This window comes from Chanos chanos, chromosome 11 (assembly GCF_902362185.1).
Source record: "Chanos chanos chromosome 11, fChaCha1.1, whole genome shotgun sequence".
Lineage (NCBI taxonomy): Eukaryota > Metazoa > Chordata > Actinopteri > Gonorynchiformes > Chanidae > Chanos > Chanos chanos.
In genome coordinates, this window is record NC_044505.1 from 13,143,169 (window position 1) to 13,160,478 (window position 17,310).

Consider the following 17,310-nt stretch of genomic DNA (forward strand, 5'->3'; position numbering starts at 1 on the left):
GAACACCACGTCAATGGGAAGGCACGGCTGTCTCCCAAACATTAATTGGTAAGGGGAAAACCCAGTTGTGTCCTTTTTAGTACAATTATAAGCATGGACTAATGGCTGGACATAGTCACGCCACTTTACTTTATTTTCTTCCTGAAGAGTACCAAGCATTTCAAGAAGAGTCCGGTTAAAACGCTCCACGGGAGTCCGGTGTCGTTCTAGTCTTCTTTATCCCCAACAAGAGACAAAGGTCTTGGATAACAGCAGACTCAGAATCACGGCCTTGATCGCTGTGAAGTCGTTCCGGTATGCCGTAATGGACGAAGAAGCTATTCCAGAGTCTTTGCAACTGTTTCAGCCTTCTGGTCGATAGTAGGGACTGCAACAGCATACTTTGTAAAATGGTTAGTGATAACAAAGATGTTTTTGGTACCTCTACCATCAGGTTCAAGGGAAAGGTAGTCCATACAGACAAATTTGAGGGGTCTGCTAGTCCTTATGCTAAATAAGAGAGCAGATTTCTCTGCTTTAGCCTTTTGCCAAACACATCTCTCACACACATCCATAGACATTCTAGGCCAATAGAAGCGAGTGCGGACTAGGTCCACAGTCCGTTCCATTCCCATGTGACCTAGTGAATCATGGAGACTTTCCAGAGCGATGCCTGTGTACCTCTGAGGAAGAACAAGTTGATAGAATGGTTCACCTTTACTCCTGCACTTTCTGTAGAGAACTCCACCAATGATCACAAGTTGATCCATCACTCTCAGCATGAGTTGGACCTCTTTCCTCTTTCTGCCTAGTGCGATAGGAAAGGCGTTTTCCAGTGTTTATGAGGCTAACGACACTGCTAATCATAGGGTAATGTGCTTGCTCCACTGCCCAGTCTTGCTGCGACATTCTAGGGGAGGGTGTCTGAACCAGGGAGCAAGTCAGCATGAGAGAATTCCGGGGGAATTGCACCAACCTCAATGGCGAGACATTCCACTGCACCGGGTAGATTAACAGGGGTTGTGGAGGGGGACATTGCATTCCTGTCACCCTGAATAGAGCTGGAGTTCAAGGAGGTAAGGTATGATGGAATGTAGAGTTCAGCTAAGTGGCAGTGGGCAGGGAGTGTAATGTTGCTGGTTGTCTCATTCCTGATGAGAACAGGAACTTTGAAGGATGTCTTTCTTGGGCTGGTCATGAGATAGCTACAGAAAAAGAGACCACCAAGAAGTCTGGAGTGAGGCGGTGGCTCTACTACAAGGGGAGCGTCAGCAGCTGCAGACACTTTTCTTGAGTATCCACTCAAGACCATTTTCTGTCCTGGTGGACCAGTGACGTACCTCCTGCTCCGTAGCTTGACTCGACCCACTTTGCCATTTTTCTGCGCAATGGTGTATCTGTTAAGCAGGCTGTTCACCAACGGGGCATATGCATGGTGTTCTTGGCTCTGACAATCACCGCAGTTGTGGTCAACACAAGACTTATACAGAATGTCGAGAGCGTTAGTGCTGATAAGCACAGGAACTTGAACATTGGATCTACAATCAGGAACTACAAGAGCAAGAGTGCTCGCATTCTCAGCTCTACCAACAATGTTCTCTGGAAAGAGTATATTCACTTCAACATAGCCTAGGTAAGGCACAATCTGCCCCCCAGCACCTTCCACTTCGATGAGGTTATTGAGGGGAAGGATAGGTACCGAAGTTAAGTATTTCTCATGGAAACACTGAGAAATGGTTGGGACTTGTGAGCCTAAATCAAGGAGTGACGTACACTGATTTCCCTCAACGACAATTTCTGCAGTGCATCTGGGCCCTATCAAGCCAGTTATCAGCTCATTTTCAGGTAGATGAGAACTGGAATGAGTTTCACACTTGGCTTTCCTACCTTCCCATTTTGTAGTGGGACTCTTTCCCTTACAATAGGTTCCAGTATGTCCCTTTACTGAAACCCTGTCCTGTTTAATGCCAGTCCATTTCGTGCTCTCCATTCTTCTTGCTTTGCACGCAGCTCTCTGTATTTTTGGTCAACAACGGCCTTGTTGATGGAGCCCTCACATATCCTAGCAATGTGACCATCTTCTCCACACCTAAAACAAAACCAGGCTTTTGGCTGAGGGGTTGATGTCACTTGCTGCGTCTGTGTCTCCATTTTTGGTGGCATAGCAGCTGCCCCTTCAGCTTACGGGGACTCACGGCTCCTCTTTTTCTTTGACTCGGTTGTGTTGAGTTGCATTTTGAGTTCAGCAACCTGCTTTCTCAGTGCCTCGGTCTCAGAGATGTAAGCCTGTAAAACACTTGGATCACTACAGGAGGCTACATCAGCAATAGACTGTACATTAACAGCAGCCTTCAATTTAGAACTGCCTATGGCCTACGGGCCTGACAACCCCTACAGCCATATAACCCCTAATTCCCTGCTTGACCGCATGGGTAATCTGTACCCATCTTCTTTGATTTCACTGTAACAGTATTGGATACAGCAATGGAGCCAGATACCAGACACTGTGATGACACAATTTTCGCCATAAAACCGCAGAAAATTCCAAACTCTTTATCTTTCCAGCTCTTCAATTCTACAACTCCCTAGCAGCGGCTAGCTCTAGCAGCAGCTCACTAGCAGCGGGTGTCTCTAGCGGGTGTTCCTGCCTGCATACAGAGACTCCGTTACTCCCTGGTATTTGATCTCTCGGGCGAGTGATCCTACCTGGAGAAAGAGACACTGTTTCTCTGCCGAAGAAAATGACAAGGAAACAACGAAGCGAGATATTTGTACGGCTAAAGTTTTGATGTACTTTCTCTCGCACAGTTGCAACTTTAACTTCAACCGGCTAATTACACTGTAACGCATACAGTAATCGACGGACGAAAAGGCGACCGGATCCCTTTTTATTTCTTTAAACGTCGATTAACTAAATCAAGAACCCTTCAAGATCATCGTACGAGCCACCGAGCCCCAAAGATCTTCAGGTGACAAGGAAAGGAACTTCTCCCTGGACCTGCGAATTGCACTGCTCATCAGGCCACCAAAGACACACCTTCGGTCGCCACACAATGAACTATTCAAAGTAAGGCTGACATCTGGGCACACTTTAGTCTTATATGCAGTTAACGTGAAGGAAGTGTTGTTATTTGAATTCTTTTATGATTTAAATGTACACACTGTATTTCATGTACAATGCGGTTTTTAGCCGTTTGTTATTTTCTTTTGGTTACAACTAATGAAGGATAGATCTGGCATGCGTTCTTTCTCTCTCTAACTCCCTTTTTCTGATTGCACACCTCCAACATTGGGATTGCAGCATGACTTAAGGGTTGGGTAGAGTTGTTCAGTTTAGGGCCTACTTACTTGAGACTAGCTCTCAAGTTAGAGATTCTTTGCTCTCTCGCACACATGCGCTTCTCGTTGCCCATCCCCACTCTAGTTGGTGCCTAGCACACACGCTTGCGCACTACATCCTCATACCATGCATACCTCTTGCCTGTGCGCCTGCGCACAGCCTCTCTCCCTCGCTCCTCCTCCTCTTTTCTGTGCGCCTGCTCACAGCCTCTCTCCAAAGAACGCCTCCCTCTCTCTTCAGTTCGCCCACATACACGCATGCTCTCTCTCTCTCTCTCTCTCTCTCTCACACACACACACTCACGTATCTCTGGTCTAACACTCATTCAGTCCTACACTGAATACTTGTACATAGACTCATCACCATTTTGTTACCATTTAAGCTTTGATCATTCTATTTGCTGCTGATTATTGATTGTACCATATCAGTATTAGTTTGCCAAGTAGTATTGATCATGCAAATAGTATCTTTGAAATAAACTGTTGTGCTGTCTGTTTCTGCCGCAGTATTCACTGAATGCCAACCTCTGCCATCAAAGTACTCCCAATTACCTTCATCAACCTGGTTGTTCATGAGTGTTATGGATTTAGTAGTGTAATTGTAATACATTAGTACTGCAATACTCTCTAAGACTGTAGCACAGTGTTACAACTAGCTTATCCCATTAATCTTAGTTGTTTAATTAATAAAATGTTCAACACCCAAATTAATGGTTAATAAATTATATGAGACTGATTTATTAATCCTATCACACCTACATCTTTTGGTGTCCCTGTGTTAGGGTTGCAATTGTACCTACATGGCGATGCATTCGCTCAAGTTTTCTTGCTCTCCTGTCTTCCTCAACCCTTAGTTGCAACAACAGCTCTGCAAAATCAGGAGGTGTCCTTGTTCTCGAGTCAAGCTGCAGTGTAAGTAAGAGGGAGTGATCCCAGTAGCCACGTTGAAACTGCTTCAGTAGCTGGTGATTGGAAGACTTCTGCTTTACTCTGTTCCTCCTAACAGCGGCGCTAAGGAGCGTCTGCAATCTCTGTAAATAGTCGGAGGCTTTCTCACCTGGGTTTTGGTGTGTGTTTAAGAACCTGGCAAAGATTTCATCACCATCTTCAACCAACCCATAAGCTGATTCAAGTAGCTTTACATAGTCTCTGGGATGAGCTGCAGACCCAAGCTGCTTAACCACATCTGAGGCAGGGGGCAACAGACTCTCCAAGATTCTTCTCCGCTGCACATCTAAGGGAAGACAATCCTGAAACAAAAGATCAACATGAAGGCACCATGTATCGAAATCAGCTTCACCTGGAGACTTGGGCAATTTACCAGAGAAGGAGCGCAGCCATTTTGAACGTGCTGTGAAAGCATCATTTTTGATGACATGCTCAACCACAATGCACTCTATCTCAGGTGGGTTTAGGTCGTCATTGGTAAGTATATTAGACCTGTCAGTACAAGCTTGTTGCCTCATTGAGGAGCTGGACTTGGTGTCTGACTGAGAGGGAAACTGTTGTGGTGCAGGCTTACTGAACTCCTTCTGTCTTACAGATCGTTGCAGAATGGGACTGCTGCTATGATCAGACTGGCCATCTTCAGAATCGGTGTTGTCACTGCTGTCATCTGAATCGGGGGGGGACCTCTGTATGAAAATAGGGATGGGTCAGCGAGCTGTAGCAGCACTTTTACATTGTCTACATGCCACTTAACTGTTGCATCCCTAGCAGTCTGGATGTCAAAGGGGAAAACAGATTCTAAAAGAGCAACTGGTTTGTTAGTGCCAAACTCCACTATCACTGCGGACTGCCCTGTCTGCTCTGCAGTGGGTCTTACTCTCACTACTTTAACAATGGCCCCACACTTCTTAAAAGTAGCAATTATGTCATTATCTGAGCCTGAGTGAGTAATACCTAAAACACAGAATGACCTATGTGCTCTAACATTGTAACGCTTCTCAATATCCTTAACACTCATGTTTCTCAATGTTAAGAGAAAATAAACTGCAATAAAAAAAATTATTAAATATTGCTTTACACTTAGTAAAAGATACAAAATTAATTTAGCTGCCCTTATTCTCCTGGCTGGCTTGCCACAAATTGCTCATGTAACGTGGTGGTCTCTTCTCTAATTGATAACGGACGGGCACAGCAAAGTTAACACCACGTCTCTAGGTTCGGGAAGGAGGATAGTAAGCGGGCAGAAAAGCACAACAAGAAAATGGTAGAAAACAGGTAAGTATGTATTAAAGGGACAGAAATATATTCACTTAACAGGTTACAAAACTGATAATGAGGCTTCAGGGAACAAAACAAAACAAAAAAAAATAATAAATACAAAAGAATAACTCCTTTCAGTCCCACAGTTGCTACCCGGGTAGGCTTCTTTGCTGTAGGCACAAGTCCAAGTGTATGTGGAAATGTATATGGGATTGTGTGTGGAAAAAAAAAAAAAGACAAAAAAAAGATAGAGTAGCAGTACACTGCCTGAGTCTCTTAGCTGATGGAAGTCGTCTGACGACAGGAACTCCTCACTATCTGGGCATGCGCTCACCGCTGGGTCTGGCTCGCCATCTAATACACCGTCTAGTTGTGGTAAAAGTCTCCTAAAAAAAACCAATCTGCATGGAACAGAATACGTTCATTATGGTAAATTCTACAATCTTTCAACATAGTTACAAAAAACTCTCTCTCTCGCTATTTCTTTAACTGAACAAGGGATGCATTTAGAAAGAACAGAATGCAGGAAAACTTAACTGTTAATGTATGAAATACATAAATTCACATTTGCAACGTACACTTAGAAAATCTGCATTTTTCCCGTAACAAAATAAAAATTCAACTATAGCGTAACAAGAAGAGAGCAGGGTATCGAACTACACATTCAAAAGGGTCTGTTACAGTAGCATACATCCGATCACTCAACGCACTAGCACACACACGCATAAAGATTACCAGCCTTACACAAGTTCATACAATCGACAATCATACAACACTACTCCGATTAGTCCAGTCCCCCCCCCCCCCCCCCCCCCCCCCACCAAAAAAAAAAAATCGTACTCCTTTGTACGTTACGAATTTAGTCCAGGTCTATCATTCACTTAACTGTACTAATACCATGCTAACATGACTAGCGAATTTGCTAGCATAGCACAGAAAAGAAACAACTCACCGGAGTTTCGCTCAACAAATCCAAGTTACTTTACACGTCGCTCTGACACAGTTATCATGAATTCTGTAATAAAAACTGACTGAATCAATTTACTGACTCCTGTATGTCATAGTAATAGGCTTTTTTTAAAATGTCCGTTAGTGTCTGCGCGAGATCAGTTCAACTTGGGCATGTACACTGTGCTGTCGGTTTTTTTTCTTTTCGGAAGTTCGAACTCTAAAGGAGCTATCTATAACTGGCTTACAGAGTATGGAATTAATTAATTTGGGTTACAAATAGAACTAAGAACACTGACATCACAATACCTAGCATTCTTTTAGCACTAAGAACACTGACATCACACTCTCATTCTCTCTTTCCCACTCTCTTGCTCTCTCACTCGCTCTCTTTCACTCTCTCTCTCTCTCTGTCTTACACACACAAGCACACACACAAATACACACATGGCGACACAGAAGCCTTTCCTCCAAACAGTGTGAATGGAGTCATAGATGGAGTCATAGTCAAGCCACTACTATGTCAACAAGAAATGGTAATGGTATGGTAATAAAACATGCTCTTAGTAAACTTTATTTCCAAAACGTTATCCATATTCAAGGCTGGGGCAGCAGAGGTCAATACAACATTATCAGGCTACTGTGGACAAAAAATAAATAATAAAAGTCAGAAAACAGGCCAGAGTCAAAACACAGGAATTAATTTTTTTTACGTGACATGCAATGAAAGAGATGAAAACTTTAGCGAAACTTTTAGAAGCAACAGAGGTGGAGTGTTTGTCTTTGTGCTACTGCATATTTATGTATAACTAATGATGCATACTCTCTACAACAGAGTCATTGTCTTGTGATGATTTGATACTGATCTGACTTTCTGAGGTCTAAATACAGTGCTAACACTGTGCTAAAATGTGATAGCACTGTATTTAGACCAACCTCAATGCAATGTCAACCCAAAGACATCAATAAAGGTCATTACTGGTGGTTTGATGTCTCTCAGTGATTAAAACTTTCCATATATTAATCCTCTCCTCAAACAGAATGAGAAACGCACAAATCACATGCACTGTCCATGCTAGATGAGGAGGGAGTGGTAATAAGCCCTAAGCGTCTAAGGTTACTCTGCTTATCTGTTTCCTGTTGGACCTTTGCTACAGGAAAAAGTTCACAGACACAAAAAAAAAAAAAATAATAAAGTAAAAAAAGAAGACACAGTGAGTAAATAAGACACCTCTCCTTTCCTGTTGGACCTTTGTCACAGGAAAACAATTCACACAAATACCACAGAGAGACCAATCTGATCGTATGTTCTTAATCATGTGATCACTCATCCGTGGCCTGTCGTTCTCAGAGTGGACTAATTTAAGTCGTCTATTCACACAAAGTCACACAGATAATTGGAGGTTGTAGAGCCGTGACAAACTCATCAGAGCTGCTATACATTTTACTGCATCATCAGCAGTAATTAATAGGACAGAATGGAGTTGACTGAGGAAAACACATAACAATACAACACTCTCAGTTCTCAGAGTCCTCTTGGACTTTCACTACTGACCATGAATGGACTGTGGTAAAATGGAGATATAAAGAACCTGAAGCTTTTCAACCTCAATGCAATGTCTGCTAAAAGACATTAATAAAGGCTATTATTGTTTTGTTCTTTTATTTTTCGTTTTGGCAACAATCAGCTACAGCAGTGTTAGAAATGAGACAGCCCAGTTAAAGAGAGAGAAAAATCAGCTACAAACCAGCTACAACAACCCGAGATTTCAGCAAGATCAGCTACAGAAGGGCAAAATATACTAGGTAAATGGATTTAATAGAAGATGATGCCTCATACTTATCTCAGAATTATAGATACAGTAAAGAGACTGACTGCCTTTGTTGTTTTATGTACTGGTATAAAGACGAACCCAGCAGTGGATCAAGTGCAGACTGTGTTGTAAATATGAATGGATATGATAGTCTGAGTAGTTGGTATAACTATGGATGCAATTATAAGAATAAATGGATATGTGAAAAAAAAAAAGAATTTTCAACTGATATTACCTCAGAGAAACATGATTGCTATTTTTATTTCTCACAGCTGCGTGTTCTGCATTTTTATTATTATTCACACTTAGTTTGACACCACTTGTTTGATTGTGTGGTAGACAAGCAGTTATATTTCAGAATCATCATTTAAATGGTTCTGTTTCCAATTTCTTTACTTTTTTAAACATTTTTTTGAGATTGTAAGATACTAATTTTGTTTATATGTGAAATTTTAATTGATGTTGTGTGTCGTTTCTACTCTCAATTAGATGTACTGCATTGGGTTACAAGATGATCATAGAAAGTTTCCACACTGATTGTAGTAAAACAGACAAGTAAAATAGACTAAGACAGTAAACAACTATGTGTTTACTGTTTCTTTAAGAAATCAACACAGCGGTATTGACAATAACACTCAATAATCACTTAGAGCTCATTTTAGCCACTTTGTGCCAGTCACACAGGGACACCCAGGAGTCAGAGTAAGAGACGTGAATGTTTTATTTTACAACCCCCCCCCCCCAGCGAAACACACACACATACACACACGCGTGTGCACACTCTTTTTTTTGTTTGGATTTCCCTTCTCCCTTCAATATGCTCTGCATATTCTACTATGTATCTTGTATTCTTGTCTGATTTGCATAAAATTATGTACTGAGTGATTGTAAAGCCTTCTCACAGATCCAGTAATAATTACTATTACATGACACATCATGCCAGCTCTCCAAACGGCCACAAGCACAACCATAATGTATAATCACACAGTCTTCATCATGTTGCTTATTATTGTCAGGCTGCCCTCTGTCCCAGAACCTAAAACAACACAGAGAATGTGTCAGTCCACTGTATGTCTGATACAGACTGACAGCAAGAAATACATTCAGTGATCTCTTACCCAGTGGTCAGTGCTGTGCCATCCACCCATTTCCACACCCCCTCTGTGACATCATCAGTCAGACCAATGAAAGTTTTCTTATCCTCACTGAGCCTTTTAATAAATTCCTGGTGGGAGGACACAAAGTGAAATAATTCAACGTTACTACAGCCACTTTTTCAAACCTGATATCTAAAATAGGTTTTTCACTCTCTCTCTCCCTCGCTCTCTGTCTCTCTTTCTCTCTCTCCCTCTCTCTCTCACTTGTTCCTCTTTGCTGTCTACGATCACCAGGTCTGCTCCTCTGTCTCTGCAGTACTGTCTGCTCCCAGACCAGGTCTTCTCCTCATTGGAACTTGGGAAGACATTGGAAGACTGGACTTATAGATCATCCATCCCTGCTGAAGATCATTACCTGCTCAGTGAGAAAATTAGATAGGAGTTAAGGAGACTTGATACTGAGTATCACAGAAGTGCATGTGCACGCACACACACACACACACACACGCATATATTCTCTCACACTTGGTATCACACATACACAAAGGTAACTCAGTGGAACGGACTGGAGATAAGCCAGGATACATATGCCCATACAGATGATACTGAGGACAATCAGTCTAATACAAATGGGTGAGGAAACTCAGAATAGTAACATATTTGTCAATTTGTCAAAAAAATTCCTCAAACAAAAACACAGGAACAACCCCTTAACATGATGGACTGGTTGAGGGACTGGATCCATTTGCAGAACCGGCATTGATTTACCACAGAGTTGGCCAGGGCACAAGAGCACAGGACAAGAACACAAGGGTTCAGGATTACACAAATAACTCAGACTTACAGGCAGAACCCAGGTGCACCAGACAAAGATTTTACAAAAGAAACTAAAGAAAACCAGTGATTTATACACAAGCTGTTTCTCAATATGCGTTCTTCTCTGTACTTGTGTTCTCATGGACTTGTGAAAGGTTATCAGTCACGGCCTCAGTGCTGCTCCAATTCAAAGTTCGCATCTAGCCAAGTCGAGATCAAATATCTGGATGTGTCCTCGTTTTGTGGGTTTTATCAAGGATGCATCAGGAGGTGACTTGTGTGAGCTTGGGTAGTCAAGTTTCCCAGAATGCATTTCACACAAAGTCTAGACTCCCGAGCTGAACTTAGCAATTCTGAACTCCCAAGAGTGGCAGTCCGTGCTTGACATACTCCGTATTGAGAAACGGCTACAGAGCAAAACAGGCTTGGTGAACCAAAACAGGTGGAGACCATGATTGAATAATTAACTGAACCAAGAAACTAACAAAATCAAACAGAACTCAAACTGACCTCCAGAATAAGTGAGGGCCAGAGTGTTACAATCCAAAAGACACTTATATACTCATATGTAAGAATTGTGATCAATATAACAGCAGGACCTCCAATAAGTATTCATAGGTGATTAAAAAAACAAAAATAACAAACAAAAGAATATTCAATGCCTCGTTGAAACCACTTTGTGAAAACTGGTATGATTTAGGTCACGTGTCAACACTATCTGTCAACAAAAGCGAAAGAAGCTCAGCAAGGCTGTTTTTGAGAGTGTGAACATTTAAAATAGTTCTCATGCTCTTATCTCTTTGTGAGGAGACAATAGAGGAACTTGAGTTAATGTCCCCTGCCTTCTTCTGATGACAGTGCTTGAGAATGTTTGTCCTAACAGGTACAGCACAGAACACTTTTTTCTCTGTTGTTGTATCTTTCCCATACTCTGTATCAGGCTGTTATATGAAACAGGAGCATCCTGCAGGTGAGTGTTCAGTGAACAAGACAAGTGGACCTGACTGAATCTAAAGACCTGTATTCATGGTGTGTTCCAGTACTGGCCTGTCTACAGTCAAAGAGTCAGTTAGTTACTATGATGTTCACAACACTGACCCAACACATAGAGTATTTCAGTTAGTTACTATGATGTTCACAACACTGACACAACACATGAGTATTTCAGTTAGTTACTATGATGTTCACAACACTGACCCAACACATAGAGTATTTCAGTTAGTTACTATGATGTTCACAACACTGACACAACACATGAGTATTTCAGTTAGTTACTATGATGTTCACAACACTGACCCAACACACAGAGTATTTCTGTTAGTTACTATGATGTTCACAACACTGACCCAACACATAGAGTATTTGAGTTACTTACTATGATGTTCACAACACTGACCCAACACATAGAGTATCTGAGTTACTTACTATGACGTTCACAACACTGACACAACACATAGAGTATTTCAGTGACTTACTATGATGTTCACAACACTGACCCAACACATAGAATACTTCTGTTAGTTACTATGAAGCAGAACCACTGATTATGTGAGAGCACGGTTTTAAAACATAGAAACACAAACTGGTATTTGAGCGTCACCTTCTTCATAATGCTCTTCAAAGTACAAATTTGAATGTACTTACTCAAATCAGAAAATTTGCTCTGAAGCGCATCTTTTTCTTTCTGTAGCTGGTCTTTGTGCTTAGTCGCTTCATAGTAACTGGTTTGCAGTTGGTCTGTCTGATTGGTCACTTGGTTGTATCTAGTTTGTAGCTGGTCTGTCTCCATGGTAAGGTTGTTGTAAGTAGTCTGAAAATTTTCTCTCTCCTCTGTCATACTGGTGTGATGTAGGTAAATGATGACACACAGCACTATGACCACAACCAGCAGGAGAACACACAGCAGCCCCAGACACACTGCCATCACTCTGTAACATCTGTTCCCTACAGGTTTACTTCCTGAAGGGGAAAAATTAGGCTATTTGTAGTACCATAGCAAGTACACACCTATACTATTATTTTTCAGAGGTATTCCTTGTTTTTTCTTTTCTTTTTTTTTTTTTTTAATTTTGATATTAAGAGTTGATTAAGTTGCTAAAATAGAACAATGCACTTGTCTGTTACCTGGACACTTGGATGTACGTATGCGTCTGTGAATATGGGTGTGTGTATGTGTAAGTTTATGTATGTGTATACATTTAGGACGTGTATGTTTGAGTGTGTTTGAGAGTGGTTTTGTGCTTACCTGAGTGATGAAGTTGTGGATGGCTGTTAAAGGGAGAGGGAACTGGCTGTGTTTCCTCATTTATAGATACATCTTCATAAGAATTCCCACTGCTCCCATCTGTAAAAGACATGTCCCCTGTAAATCCTCGATCAACATATCACTTTAAACAGCTGTACCGATAGACATTTTTAAAGGTGTATTATTAAAATTTGACTCTGACCTTGCCCTTCATTATTGTCATATTAAATGCTGAGATACATAAATCAACACAATACACATCGATTCATACATATGTGAGCAAGCAAACTGAGTTAAGACTGATTGCGAATGCAATAGTACGCCAATTAGTCATGGTGGTGGTAATGACTATTAAAATCGTTTGAGGGCCGTGTTCTTTGCATGACTACACGACACATGAAATGGGAGATGAAATCAAAATAAAGCCGACTTTAAGGTACCCTTTATTGTTGTTATTCTGCATCCCACACATGGCCGTAAATGCCATAAAGCCATAATGCCATAAAGTGGATTGTGGTGCGTGACGTCACAAGTGCATACTACTATTGAAAACCATAAAAAAAATCTAAAAATGGAACTGTATCTATTGTCTCAACCCCTTATTTCAAAAACACAATGAAAACTGCCAGAAAAAAAAAATACCTGATGAAGGTTACATTTTGGGGGGTACAGTTCCACAAGCTCCCATTCATTCTGGACTCTCTCGGGAGCGCCCCCTGTGAAACAGGAAGTTCTGAGAGTGGAAGTTCTCTCCTATTTAGAAAAATTCTCTGGTGTAACATAGTGCTTTTCCCGCATGCCTCTATAACTAACATTCATGTAACATTATGGTAGACAGCCAGTCATCAGCATTATTAGATTTTGGTACAAGCATGCTGCATGCTTATTGGGGCACTGACACTGATAAGATTTACTCCTTAGGTATCAAAATATGGTACCAAATGACCAGGTATTGTTCAATACTCAGTAGTATCTAAGCAATTCGGTCAGTGCCATAAAAGTATCAAAGTTCGGTACCCAGCCTTTCTTGTACAATTAAACATGTGACAAATAAAGTTTTGAATCTTGAACAACCCCACAACATCACTCCACACCCTCCACTTCTCTGTTTGACCTGCTGCATTTGACCCTGTATAATTTACTTCTGATAAGGAACCAAAACATGCTAATGAGAACATACCATCAACCTGTTAGCCTATATATGTCATAAGATCTTACATCAGTGGAGCTGCATCTTGATAACTTAGTTTTCTGTGACATTTTTAAAACTATATGATATTTAAGTTTCACTCAACATTAAAATAGGACATACACTCTGCTGAGCTATTTTCACAGAAGCACCACAAAAAAAACAGTAAAAAAAAAAAAAGAAGAAAAACAAAAACCCCAACCCATCTTTTACCCTCTTTTACCTCCTTTTTCAGTGGTTGCTCCCAGCTACAAATTACTTCACACTGTAAGAAGTTGAACTACAGCAAAGCTACCCTAGAGAGAAATCTAGTTTGGTAAACTAAAAAGCTACTCAGAAAAAGTAGTTCAAACTACTTTGTAGGGAAAAAAAAGATCAAATTGACAATGCACACGTGATACGAAATTATAACAAAACATAATACATGATAACATCACATGCCTGCATAAAATGCCACTGAATTGAGTTTACTGCAAAGAGTGCCCACTTGTTCACAGGTCATACATAAACCAAAACAAATAAAAATACCCCACTATTCATGGGAAGGTGAAAGGACTGTCAGCTTTGGTTTTGTATACAATGTCCATCAGTCAGACACCTGCCCTCCAGAAACTAGAGCCCAAGTGGGGTCAATGCACCAAGCAGGGGGCTGTACTACGAAGCGAGGTAACTGGCTTATTCAGGTAACTTCTGGTTAGGTTAACTCATAGTAAGTAGTAAATCTCCTAATAGAAGAGCCCTTTGTTTTGCTGGGCGAATGAAGCCATAGGTCTCTCCTATTAGGATGTTTACTATTTAGTCTGAGTTAACTTAAGCAGAAGCTACAGTTACCTCGCTTCGTAGTACTGCCCTCAGGATTACTCAGCCAGGTAACTTCTAAAACAGCGTGCAGCAACCTCTCTGAACATTTGTTAATAAATAGCAACAATCAGTACTCATGATTAATTGACACCTACTATATTCAAGTTTAGTTTTACAAATTTAGATTCAAAACGTTAAAATCTATAGCCAAATACTTCTGACAGGTGAGCTGACAATCCAGCTTCCTGGAATACCCCTGAGACCTAAACCTATCCTAAACAAGACAATCCCACCTAGTCTTTTCAAAAGGACAAAACTGCAAGGTATGTTATATGATTGTTGTAAACAAATCTGGATTTTGTATTATCTGACAATAACTAAAACAGTGCAGAGAAAAATATTTAACTTGCATCTTTTAATGAGTTTGACCATCTTGAGCGCAGGTCTTAAAAAAAAGCGCCCGTTGTCTTGCTCGTCAGTTTTTTATCATCTGACATGTACAGACTTAACTATTAAGACAGTCTTCAGGCTGCACTTGTTCGTTTCTGATTGAACATATTTGTTGTCGGGCGAACTAACGCTGCAGACTTTATTTAATTTGACTAACGTTAACGTTCAATGAATTAAATCACTTGCCTGTATGTAACATTCTGACTACTTATCTAAACTTCGCAAAACTGGCTAGCAACATCAGTGTTAATACACCCACCTTTATATGAGTTCTTAGATTTGTGTTTGACGTCTTTGCAGTAGAGAGTGTATTTTCTCTTGGATTGCATAGCTCACAAATAAAGACGTAGGTTTTGTCGGTAGAGCCAGTCAGTGTCATGTGCAGTATTTGCTTAATTATGGCCATTGTGATTCTTCGTCAGGTTGAGATTCGGGAGGTTCGTCCACGGTGACGTTGTCGCTGTATGAGCACTGAGCAACGCACGCCCTTTTGCACATGCACTACACAAACGTCAAGTGTGTGGTTAGTGGCTGCCTGATAAATGCATGCCTTCGCATCGGTCAGGCTGAAAGAAAAAGGGGCCGGTCTGGTCAAAGGGGGTTCGATTACAGTGCAGAAGCAATGATAAAATACAAATAAAAAATCAATCCTTTACTTTTATGGCCTGAAATTGTTTGCATTGTTTGAAATTGTTTCACACAAAGATCGCAAAAAAGTAATTTAACTACTTGAATCACTATGCAAATATGAATATAGTTGAACTACCAGAATGCTACTGCAAAATGTATTTAAACTACTAGTTTAATTACATGTAGTTCACTACCCCCCAACACTGGTTACTCTCATGAAGTCCAATTCCACAAAGAAAATATTTTCAACACAAAAACTGATATTCATTTGATAAAAAGTTGTTGCTTTATTGATATTGTTATCTTATCATAAGATACATAATTATTTAATTCCGCTCAACTATCAGTTTATGATAATGTAATGGTATGGTCTTATTGGGATGCGGTTTTCAAGATGGTTGAGTAGTGTTACATATAGCACTTTACATAGAGAAATGGAGATTGTAGAGTTCTACTATTACTCAGTAGAACAGAGTGGAGTTGAGTGATTATATATATATAAGAAGACTCATAGAGGTAACAGTGGAAATGATTATGGAAATACATGCACCAGTGAGGAAATTCCCCCACCATCTATAATGACAGTGATGCCAAAAGGAAACTCACATGTTCAGAACTCAGGTAAGCTCTCTCTCTCCCTCTCTCTGTCTCTATGTCTTTCTGTCTCTCTCTCCGGCGCATACACACACACACACACACACACACACACACAAAAGCTACCTCAGTTGCTTATTCAGGGGAATGCATCTAATATACAGGAAAATGGGCAGGAAAACTGTGAAATGGCACATCACAGGAAAAGACAGTTTAATGTATGTTTTGTTATGGCACCTGATGAACGTCTAGACAGTGCTGAGGTCAGTGGGGATAACAGACAGTTTCTCAGCTCATCAGTTAGACCACACAGCAAATGTCTACAGAAATGGTTTGTTTAGTTGTTTCCGCGTCTCCTGCCCTTCCATGTCCCATCACCTCCACAACTCCTACACTGGCTAAGAGGGCCCAGGCGCACTTTGAAATGTCTAACAGAATTACAGAGCGATTTCACACCAGTGTCACTGATGGTGAGAACACAGCTGTCTGTGTGACTTCCTCTTTCAGCTGATCAGCTCAGCCTCAAAATATTCCTACTTAAGTTTTTAAAATCAAAAGATCATGTATTCCACTACGGTTTTGTATTGCAGGGTTATGAGTAGTTGATTAATATGTGATGTAGTGCTCTCATGGTATTCAGCATTCAGCATCTCTGGTCTACTGACCCCCAGTCTAATCACCTAAATAATTCAATCCTCGAACCTGTTTCAGTTCCTTTAAACGTATTTTTCACCTGCTTTCTGTTCATCTGTTCTGGTTTTCTTTCTGTATAAACCCCCCTTTCTTTTCTGTTCTTATTTGCAGAGTCTTATTCTGAGTCCTGTAAGTCCCGTTAAGTTGGAGATCTGTGGCGTTGAATGCAGTCTCTCCACTTTTGCCCAACATGCACAACATGTTGGACACTTTTTTTATATCTGTCTTGTGTTTTTGTGTGTGTGTGTGTGTGTGTGTGTGTGCGTGTGTGTGTGTGTGTGTGTTTTCAGAGATGTGTGATTTGATTTTTTGGAGAAGACAGTAAATTGATCTCCACCAACAGCACAACAGACGGGCCGCCTCAGTGTCCATTCAGACATTCTGTTCACAATGCTTTAGTTTTAACTTTTAAACTGGACTCACTGTGAACCTGTCTGTGAGTCCTGCTTTGCCTCAGCCTGTGTATCCTGGTGTGGATTTCTGCACATGCATGCGGCCTCTCTGCTT